Source organism: Amia ocellicauda, chromosome 2 (genome assembly GCF_036373705.1).
Source record: "Amia ocellicauda isolate fAmiCal2 chromosome 2, fAmiCal2.hap1, whole genome shotgun sequence".
In the NCBI taxonomy this organism is placed as follows: domain Eukaryota; kingdom Metazoa; phylum Chordata; class Actinopteri; order Amiiformes; family Amiidae; genus Amia; species Amia ocellicauda.
In genome coordinates, this window is record NC_089851.1 from 54,324,211 (window position 1) to 54,333,320 (window position 9,110).

General features: G+C 50.8%; 7 non-coding genes across 7 annotated transcripts; all 7 read right to left on the reverse strand.

Annotated features, from left to right (window-relative positions):
• Positions 1–199: 199 nt before the first annotated feature.
• trnap-agg (transfer RNA proline (anticodon AGG)) lies at positions 200–271 on the reverse strand. Its single transcript has one exon. It is a non-coding gene; the product is annotated as a tRNA-Pro (tRNA).
• A 506-nt stretch (positions 272–777) lies between these two features.
• trnap-agg (transfer RNA proline (anticodon AGG)) lies at positions 778–849 on the reverse strand. The gene has a single exon. It is a non-coding gene; the product is annotated as a tRNA-Pro (tRNA).
• Positions 850–1,448: 599 nt separating this feature from the next.
• On the reverse strand, positions 1,449–1,520 carry trnap-agg (transfer RNA proline (anticodon AGG)). Its single transcript has one exon. It is a non-coding gene; the product is annotated as a tRNA-Pro (tRNA).
• Positions 1,521–3,846: 2,326 nt separating this feature from the next.
• On the reverse strand, positions 3,847–3,918 carry trnap-agg (transfer RNA proline (anticodon AGG)). The gene has a single exon. It is a non-coding gene; the product is annotated as a tRNA-Pro (tRNA).
• A 2,084-nt stretch (positions 3,919–6,002) lies between these two features.
• Positions 6,003–6,074, reverse strand: trnap-agg (transfer RNA proline (anticodon AGG)). Its single transcript has one exon. It is a non-coding gene; the product is annotated as a tRNA-Pro (tRNA).
• A 2,072-nt stretch (positions 6,075–8,146) lies between these two features.
• On the reverse strand, positions 8,147–8,218 carry trnap-agg (transfer RNA proline (anticodon AGG)). The gene has a single exon. It is a non-coding gene; the product is annotated as a tRNA-Pro (tRNA).
• Positions 8,219–8,724: 506 nt separating this feature from the next.
• On the reverse strand, positions 8,725–8,796 carry trnap-agg (transfer RNA proline (anticodon AGG)). Its single transcript has one exon. It is a non-coding gene; the product is annotated as a tRNA-Pro (tRNA).
• Positions 8,797–9,110: the final 314 nt, after the last annotated feature.

The following is a 9,110-nucleotide window of genomic DNA, read 5'->3' on the forward strand; positions in this document are numbered from 1 at the left end:
AACAACAACAACAACGAACTTGTAAAAAACACATTTTCTTTAAAGACAACAAAACACACAGATGACAGTCTGATTTCCCATCAGCTACACAGCCAACAGTATCTGAGGTTGAAAGACCTCCCTGGTGCAGAGGAGCCCAGAAGCCAAGCATCGAGAGAGAACAAACGAATGCTTCAGAGAATGCAAAGCGGGGCCAAGCGGGCTCGTCCGGGAGTTGAACCCGGGACCTCTCGCACCCTAAGCGAGAATCATACCCCTAGACCAACGAGCCAAGTTAACGGAGGGTGTCGCAGTTTCTGCTGGGCAAGCGCGTAACTGCTTTGGGGCAGACCGGGAGACCTACGCTCACTGACTGATAGCATGGACTGTAGCGCTGAAGTGTCTTTCCAGAACGGTAACCGTATCCCCAGTGAGACAGCACTGAGAGCATGGTTCAGCAGGCCCGCAAACAACTGAAAAGAATGCCTCTCCTTTGGTGCAGCTCAGGAGTACACGTTCAGCAAAGGTCTCCATAACAAGCCGGCAAACCACATTTCGTCCTCCTCCTCCTCAACAACACACTACATGTCCTCCTCCTCCTCAACAACAACAACGAACTTGTAAAATACACATTTTCTTTAAAGAAAACAAAACACACAGATGACAGTCTGATTTCCCATCAGCTACACAGCCAACAGTATCTGAGGTTGAAAGACCTCCCTGGTGCAGAGGAGCCCAGAAGCCAAGCATCGAGAGAGAACAAACGAATGCTTCAGAGAATGCAAAGCGGGGCCAAGCGGGCTCGTCCGGGAGTTGAACCCGGGACCTCTCGCACCCTAAGCGAGAATCATACCCCTAGACCAACGAGCCAAGTTAACGGAGGGTGTTGCAGTTTCTGCTGGGCAAGCGCGTAACTGCTTTGGGGCAGACCGGGAGACCTACGCTCACTGACTGATAGCATGGACTGTAGCGCTGAAGTGTCTTTCCAGAACGGTAACCGTATCCCCAGTGAGACAGCACTGAGAGCATGGTTCAGCAGGCCCGCAAACAACTGAAAAGAATGCCTCTCCTTTGGTGCAGCTCAGGAGTACACGTTCAGCAAAGGTCTCCATAACAAGCCGGCAAACCACATTTCGTCCTCCTCCTCCTCAACAACACACTACATGTCCTCCTCCTCCTCCTCAACAACAACAACAACAACAACAACAACAACAACAACAACAACAACAACAACAACAACAACAACAACAACAACAACAACAACAACAACAACAACAACAACAACGAACTTGTAAAAAACACATTTTCTTTAAAGACAACAAAACACACAGATGACAGTCTGATTTCCCATCAGCTACACAGCCAACAGTATCTGAGGTTGAAAGACCTCCCTGGTGCAGAGGAGCCCAGAAGCCAAGCATCGAGAGAGAACAAACGAATGCTTCAGAGAATGCAAAGCGGGGCCAAGCGGGCTCGTCCGGGAGTTGAACCCGGGACCTCTCGCACCCTAAGCGAGAATCATACCCCTAGACCAACGAGCCAAGTTAACGGAGGGTGTCGCAGTTTCTGCTGGGCAAGCGCGTAACTGCTTTGGGGCAGACCGGGAGACCTACGCTCACTGACTGATAGCATGGACTGTAGCGCTGAAGTGTCTTTCCAGAACGGTAACCGTATCCCCAGTGAGACAGCACTGAGAGCATGGTTCAGCAGGCCCGCAAACAACTGAAAAGAATGCCTCTCCTTTGGTGCAGCTCAGGAGTACACGTTCAGCAAAGGTCTCCATAACAAGCCGGCAAACCACATTTCGTCCTCCTCCTCCTCAACAACACACTACATGTCCTCCTCCTCCTCCTCAACAACAACAACAACAACAACGAACTTGTAAAAAACACATTTTCTTTAAAGAAAACAAAACACACAGATGACAGTCTGATTTCCCATCAGCTTTACAGGCAACAGTATCTGAGGTCGATAGCCCTCCCTTGTGCAGAGGAGCCCAGAAGCCAGCCTTCAAGAGCAAACGAACAAACACTTCAGTGACTGCAAAGTGGGGCCAAGTGGGCTCGTCCTGGAGTTGAACCCAGGGCCTCTCACACCCTCAGCAAGAATCATACCCCTAGACCAACGAGCCAAGTTAACGGAGGGTGTCTCAGTTTCTGCTGGGCAAGCGCGTAACTGCTTTGGGGCAGACCGGGAGACCTACGCACACTGACTGATAGCATGGACTGTAGCGCTGAAGTGTCTTTCCAGAACGGTAACCGTATCCCCAGTGAGACAGCACTGAGAGCATGGTTCAGCAGGCCCGCAAACAACTGAAAAGAATGCCTCTCCTTTGGTGCAGCTCAGGAGTACACGTTCAGCAAAGGTCTCCATAACAAGCCGGCAAACCACATTTCGTCCTCCTCCTCCTCAACAACACACTACATGTCCTCCTCCTCCTCAACAACAACAACGAACTTGTAAAATACACATTTTCTTTAAAGAAAACAAAACACACAGATGACAGTCTGATTTCCCATCAGCTACACAGCCAACAGTATCTGAGGTTGAAAGACCTCCCTGGTGCAGAGGAGCCCAGAAGCCAAGCATCGAGAGAGAACAAACGAATGCTTCAGAGAATGCAAAGCGGGGCCAAGCGGGCTCGTCCGGGAGTTGAACCCGGGACCTCTCGCACCCTAAGTGAGACAGCACTGAGAGCATGGTTCAGCAGGCCCGCAAACAACTGAAAAGAATGCCTCTCCTTTGGTGCAGCTCAGGAGTACACGTTCAGCAAAGGTCTCCATAACAAGCCGGCAAACCACATTTCGTCCTCCTCCTCCTCAACAACACACTACATGTCCTCCTCCTCCTCAACAACAACAACGAACTTGTAAAATACACATTTTCTTTAAAGAAAACAAAACACACAGATGACAGTCTGATTTCCCATCAGCTACACAGCCAACAGTATCTGAGGTTGAAAGACCTCCCTGGTGCAGAGGAGCCCAGAAGCCAAGCATCGAGAGAGAACAAACGAATGCTTCAGAGAATGCAAAGCGGGGCCAAGCGGGCTCGTCCGGGAGTTGAACCCGGGACCTCTCGCACCCTAAGTGAGACAGCACTGAGAGCATGGTTCAGCAGGCCCGCAAACAACTGAAAAGAATGCCTCTCCTTTGGTGCAGCTCAGGAGTACACGTTCAGCAAAGGTCTCCATAACAAGCCGGCAAACCACATTTCGTCCTCCTCCTCCTCAACAACACACTACATGTCCTCCTCCTCCTCAACAACAACAACGAACTTGTAAAATACACATTTTCTTTAAAGAAAACAAAACACACAGATGACAGTCTGATTTCCCATCAGCTACACAGCCAACAGTATCTGAGGTTGAAAGACCTCCCTGGTGCAGAGGAGCCCAGAAGCCAAGCATCGAGAGAGAACAAACGAATGCTTCAGAGAATGCAAAGCGGGGCCAAGCGGGCTCGTCCGGGAGTTGAACCCGGGACCTCTCGCACCCTAAGTGAGACAGCACTGAGAGCATGGTTCAGCAGGCCCGCAAACAACTGAAAAGAATGCCTCTCCTTTGGTGCAGCTCAGGAGTACACGTTCAGCAAAGGTCTCCATAACAAGCCGGCAAACCACATTTCGTCCTCCTCCTCCTCAACAACACACTACATGTCCTCCTCCTCCTCAACAACAACAACGAACTTGTAAAATACACATTTTCTTTAAAGAAAACAAAACACACAGATGACAGTCTGATTTCCCATCAGCTACACAGCCAACAGTATCTGAGGTTGAAAGACCTCCCTGGTGCAGAGGAGCCCAGAAGCCAAGCATCGAGAGAGAACAAACGAATGCTTCAGAGAATGCAAAGCGGGGCCAAGCGGGCTCGTCCGGGAGTTGAACCCGGGACCTCTCGCACCCTAAGCGAGAATCATACCCCTAGACCAACGAGCCAAGTTAACGGAGGGTGTCGCAGTTTCTGCTGGGCAAGCGCGTAACTGCTTTGGGGCAGACCGGGAGACCTACGCTCACTGACTGATAGCATGGACTGTAGCGCTGAAGTGTCTTTCCAGAACGGTAACCGTATCCCCAGTGAGACAGCACTGAGAGCATGGTTCAGCAGGCCCGCAAACAACTGAAAAGAATGCCTCTCCTTTGGTGCAGCTCAGGAGTACACGTTCAGCAAAGGTCTCCATAACAAGCCGGCAAACCACATTTCGTCCTCCTCCTCCTCAACAACACACTACATGTCCTCCTCCTCCTCCTCAACAACAACGAACTTGTAAAAAACACATTTTCTTTAAAGAAAACAAAACACACAGATGACAGTCTGATTTCCCATCAGCTTTACAGGCAACAGTATCTGAGGTCGATAGCCCTCCCTTGTGCAGAGGAGCCCAGAAGCCAGCCTTCAAGAGCAAACGAACAAACACTTCAGTGACTGCAAAGTGGGGCCAAGTGGGCTCGTCCTGGAGTTGAACCCAGGGCCTCTCACACCCTCAGCAAGAATCATACCCCTAGACCAACGAGCCAAGTTAACGGAGGGTGTCGCAGTTTCTGCTGGGCAAGCGCGTAACTGCTTTGGGGCAGACCGGGAGACCTACGCTCACTGACTGATAGCATGGACTGTAGCGCTGAAGTGTCTTTCCAGAACGGTAACCGTATCCCCAGTGAGACAGCACTGAGAGCATGGTTCAGCAGGCCCGCAAACAACTGAAAAGAATGCCTCTCCTTTGGTGCAGCTCAGGAGTACACGTTCAGCAAAGGTCTCCATAACAAGCCGGCAAACCACATTTCGTCCTCCTCCTCCTCAACAACACACTACATGTCCTCCTCCTCCTCCTCAACAACAACAACAACAACAACGAACTTGTAAAAAACACATTTTCTTTAAAGAAAACAAAACACACAGATGACAGTCTGATTTCCCATCAGCTTTACAGGCAACAGTATCTGAGGTCGATAGCCCTCCCTTGTGCAGAGGAGCCCAGAAGCCAGCCTTCAAGAGCAAACGAACAAACACTTCAGTGACTGCAAAGTGGGGCCAAGTGGGCTCGTCCTGGAGTTGAACCCAGGGCCTCTCACACCCTCAGCAAGAATCATACCCCTAGACCAACGAGCCAAGTTAACGGAGGGTGTCGCAGTTTCTGCTGGGCAAGCGCGTAACTGCTTTGGGGCAGACCGGGAGACCTACGCACACTGACTGATAGCATGGACTGTAGCGCTGAAGTGTCTTTCCAGAACGGTAACCGTATCCCCAGTGAGACAGCACTGAGAGCATGGTTCAGCAGGCCCGCAAACAACTGAAAAGAATGCCTCTCCTTTGGTGCAGCTCAGGAGTACACGTTCAGCAAAGGTCTCCATAACAAGCCGGCAAACCACATTTCGTCCTCCTCCTCCTCAACAACACACTACATGTCCTCCTCCTCCTCAACAACAACAACGAACTTGTAAAATACACATTTTCTTTAAAGAAAACAAAACACACAGATGACAGTCTGATTTCCCATCAGCTACACAGCCAACAGTATCTGAGGTTGAAAGACCTCCCTGGTGCAGAGGAGCCCAGAAGCCAAGCATCGAGAGAGAACAAACGAATGCTTCAGAGAATGCAAAGCGGGGCCAAGCGGGCTCGTCCGGGAGTTGAACCCGGGACCTCTCGCACCCTAAGTGAGACAGCACTGAGAGCATGGTTCAGCAGGCCCGCAAACAACTGAAAAGAATGCCTCTCCTTTGGTGCAGCTCAGGAGTACACGTTCAGCAAAGGTCTCCATAACAAGCCGGCAAACCACATTTCGTCCTCCTCCTCCTCAACAACACACTACATGTCCTCCTCCTCCTCAACAACAACAACGAACTTGTAAAATACACATTTTCTTTAAAGAAAACAAAACACACAGATGACAGTCTGATTTCCCATCAGCTACACAGCCAACAGTATCTGAGGTTGAAAGACCTCCCTGGTGCAGAGGAGCCCAGAAGCCAAGCATCGAGAGAGAACAAACGAATGCTTCAGAGAATGCAAAGCGGGGCCAAGCGGGCTCGTCCGGGAGTTGAACCCGGGACCTCTCGCACCCTAAGCGAGAATCATACCCCTAGACCAACGAGCCAAGTTAACGGAGGGTGTTGCAGTTTCTGCTGGGCAAGCGCGTAACTGCTTTGGGGCAGACCGGGAGACCTACGCTCACTGACTGATAGCATGGACTGTAGCGCTGAAGTGTCTTTCCAGAACGGTAACCGTATCCCCAGTGAGACAGCACTGAGAGCATGGTTCAGCAGGCCCGCAAACAACTGAAAAGAATGCCTCTCCTTTGGTGCAGCTCAGGAGTACACGTTCAGCAAAGGTCTCCATAACAAGCCGGCAAACCACATTTCGTCCTCCTCCTCCTCAACAACACACTACATGTCCTCCTCCTCCTCAACAACAACAACGAACTTGTAAAATACACATTTTCTTTAAAGAAAACAAAACACACAGATGACAGTCTGATTTCCCATCAGCTACACAGCCAACAGTATCTGAGGTTGAAAGACCTCCCTGGTGCAGAGGAGCCCAGAAGCCAAGCATCGAGAGAGAACAAACGAATGCTTCAGAGAATGCAAAGCGGGGCCAAGCGGGCTCGTCCGGGAGTTGAACCCGGGACCTCTCGCACCCTAAGTGAGACAGCACTGAGAGCATGGTTCAGCAGGCCCGCAAACAACTGAAAAGAATGCCTCTCCTTTGGTGCAGCTCAGGAGTACACGTTCAGCAAAGGTCTCCATAACAAGCCGGCAAACCACATTTCGTCCTCCTCCTCCTCAACAACACACTACATGTCCTCCTCCTCCTCAACAACAACAACGAACTTGTAAAATACACATTTTCTTTAAAGAAAACAAAACACACAGATGACAGTCTGATTTCCCATCAGCTACACAGCCAACAGTATCTGAGGTTGAAAGACCTCCCTGGTGCAGAGGAGCCCAGAAGCCAAGCATCGAGAGAGAACAAACGAATGCTTCAGAGAATGCAAAGCGGGGCCAAGCGGGCTCGTCCGGGAGTTGAACCCGGGACCTCTCGCACCCTAAACGAGAATCATACCCCTAGACCAACGAGCCAAGTTAACGGAGGGTGTTGCAGTTTCTGCTGGGCAAGCGCGTAACTGCTTTGGGGCAGACCGGGAGACCTACGCTCACTGACTGATAGCATGGACTGTAGCGCTGAAGTGTCTTTCCAGAACGGTAACCGTATCCCCAGTGAGACAGCACTGAGAGCATGGTTCAGCAGGCCCGCAAACAACTGAAAAGAATGCCTCTCCTTTGGTGCAGCTCAGGAGTACACGTTCAGCAAAGGTCTCCATAACAAGCCGGCAAACCACATTTCGTCCTCCTCCTCCTCAACAACACACTACATGTCCTCCTCCTCCTCAACAACAACAACGAACTTGTAAAATACACATTTTCTTTAAAGAAAACAAAACACACAGATGACAGTCTGATTTCCCATCAGCTATACAGCCAACAGTATCTGAGGTCGATAGCCCTCCCTTGTGCAGAGGAGCCCAGAAGCCAGCCTTCAAGAGCAAACGAACGAACACTTCGGTGACTACAAAGTGGGGCCAAGTGGGCTCGTCCTGGAGTTGAACACACGGCCTCTCACACCCTCAGCAAGAATCATACCCCTAGACCAACGAGCCAAGTTAACGGAGGGTGTCGCAGTTTCTGCTGGGCAAGCGCGTAACTGCTTTGGGGCAGACCGGGAGACCTACGCTCACTGACTGATAGCATGGACTGTAGCGCTGAAGTGTCTTTCCAGAACGGTAACCGTATCCCCAGTGAGACAGCACTGAGAGCATGGTTCAGCAGGCCCGCAAACAACTGAAAAGAATGCCTCTCCTTTGGTGCAGCTCAGGAGTACACGTTCAGCAAAGGTCTCCATAACAAGCCGGCAAACCACATTTCGTCCTCCTCCTCCTCAACAACACACTACATGTCCTCCTCCTCCTCAACAACAACAACGAACTTGTAAAATACACATTTTCTTTAAAGAAAACAAAACACACAGATAACAGTCTGATTTCCCATCAGCTACACAGCCAACAGTATCTGAGGTTGAAAGACCTCCCTGGTGCAGAGGAGCCCAGAAGCCAAGCATCGAGAGAAAACAAACGAATGCTTCAGAGAATGCAAAGCGGGGCCAAGCGGGCTCGTCCGGGAGTTGAACCCGGGACCTCTCGCACCCTAAGCGAGAATCATACCCCTAGACCAACGAGCCAAGTTAACGGAGGGTGTCGCAGTTTCTGCTGGGCAAGCGCGTAACTGCTTTGGGGCAGACCGGGAGACCTACGCTCACTGACTGATAGCATGGACTGTAGCGCTGAAGTGTCTTTCCAGAACGGTAACCGTATCCCCAGTGAGACAGCACTGAGAGCATGGTTCAGCAGGCCCGCAAACAACTGAAAAGAATGCCTCTCCTTTGGTGCAGCTCAGGAGTACACGTTCAGCAAAGGTCTCCATAACAAGCCGGCAAACCACATTTCGTCCTCCTCCTCCTCAACAACACACTACATGTCCTCCTCCTCCTCAACAACAACAACGAACTTGTAAAATACACATTTTCTTTAAAGAAAACAAAACACACAGATGACAGTCTGATTTCCCATCAGCTACACAGCCAACAGTATCTGAGGTTGAAAGACCTCCCTGGTGCAGAGGAGCCCAGAAGCCAAGCATCGAGAGAGAACAAACGAATGCTTCAGAGAATGCAAAGCGGGGCCAAGCGGGCTCGTCCGGGAGTTGAACCCGGGACCTCTCGCACCCTAAGCGAGAATCATACCCCTAGACCAACGAGCCAAGTTAACGGAGGGTGTCGCAGTTTCTGCTGGGCAAGCGCGTAACTGCTTTGGGGCAGACCGGGAGACCTACGCTCACTGACTGATAGCATGGACTGTAGCGCTGAAGTGTCTTTCCAGAACGGTAACCGTATCCCCAGTGAGACAGCACTGAGAGCATGGTTCAGCAGGCCCGCAAACAACTGAAAAGAATGCCTCTCCTTTGGTGCAGCTCAGGAGTACACGTTCAGCAAAGGTCTCCATAACAAGCCGGCAAACCACATTTCGTCCTCCTCCTCCTCAACAACACACTACATGTCCTCCTCCTCCTCAACA